Raw genomic sequence first — 1,333 nt, forward strand, 5'->3', positions numbered from 1 at the left:
CTGAGATGGGGAGAAACTGGCCATGGGTTTGTGAGCTTAACAAGGGAGGAACCATCAGGACGATAAGTACAAGCTGCAAGGATGGATGGGATGGGATTGGGAACCAATGATGAGCTCCGCTTTTGCACTATGTATGAGCCAATATCCGCATGATAAAGGTACACGCAGCCAAGCAATAAAGGAGACCAGCTGATCATATGTCAATGACAGCTGTGCTCGTTTGCTTTGCTCCCGCCGTCTCCGACAAAAACAGACCAGCCTCGTCACTATGGCTCCCACACCTCAGGTGTTTATAGACCTGGACCAAGTCCCCTCTCAGCCTTCTCAAGGCTAAACAGGCCTAGTTCCCTAAGTCTCTCCTCATAGGGGAGATGCTCCAGGCCCTTCACCATCTTTGTGTCCCCTCCGCTGGGCTCTTCCCAAGAGATCCCTAAGAGATCCCTAGAGTCTCCTTCTATGGAGATATTCAAGACCTGGCTGGGACCTGTGTGACGTGGTGTAGGGAGCTGCTTTGGCAGAGGGTTGGACTCCATGAGCTCTAGAGGTCCCTTCCAACCCCTACAATGCTGTGACTCTGTGACTCTGTGAGACTCCACCACCTCCCTGTGTGGAGAGTGTTTGTGCAGAGTGGCTTCGTGAGAAAGGACATGATGAGATTCCATTAGTTAAACTGTAAGAGAAGGTATGTGACTAGTGGCAACAATGAGGAGATATCAGGATGTGAAAGACAGGGTATGTAGCTAAGGACAAAATATGTAGCGAGAAACAAGGACGGTCTAAAGGGAAAAACAAGATGTGTAGCAATGTGTAGGCATAGCTATGAAGAAAAGTAACCATAAGACTAACCATAAAGGTCAAATGAAGTCATGTATAACCCACCAATCTTGAGCTTTACTTTGCAATATGTATGAGCTTATTACTGACTGTATAAACAAGATGCTGTTACACCTAATAAACTGAGACCTGCTGACCATGATATATGAGGCACGTCTCCCGCGGTCATTTCCAACATCCCTGTGCAGCCTGTTCCATCCGTCACCCTCACCATAAAGAAGTTCTTACACACCTTCATGTGGAACTTCCTATGCTGCAGTTTCAGCCCATTTCCCCTCGTCCCATCCCCACTCACTACTGAAAACAGACCAGCCTCGCCACTATGGCTGTGAGATGAAGGCTCATCGTCTTCCTCACTTTCAGCCCTGCAGAAGGGGCAGCCCCCACACTGGTTCCAGTTGCTCTGTGGACATCAAATCACCTCCCTGTTCTTGGGCTGTTCCACCCTTATCTTTACGGCCTTCATCCCCCTTGTTATTCCAGACCCAGTGTCTACACT

The sequence above is a fragment of the Excalfactoria chinensis genome, unplaced genomic scaffold (genome assembly GCF_039878825.1).
Source record: "Excalfactoria chinensis isolate bCotChi1 unplaced genomic scaffold, bCotChi1.hap2 Scaffold_74, whole genome shotgun sequence".
NCBI lineage: Eukaryota > Metazoa > Chordata > Aves > Galliformes > Phasianidae > Excalfactoria > Excalfactoria chinensis.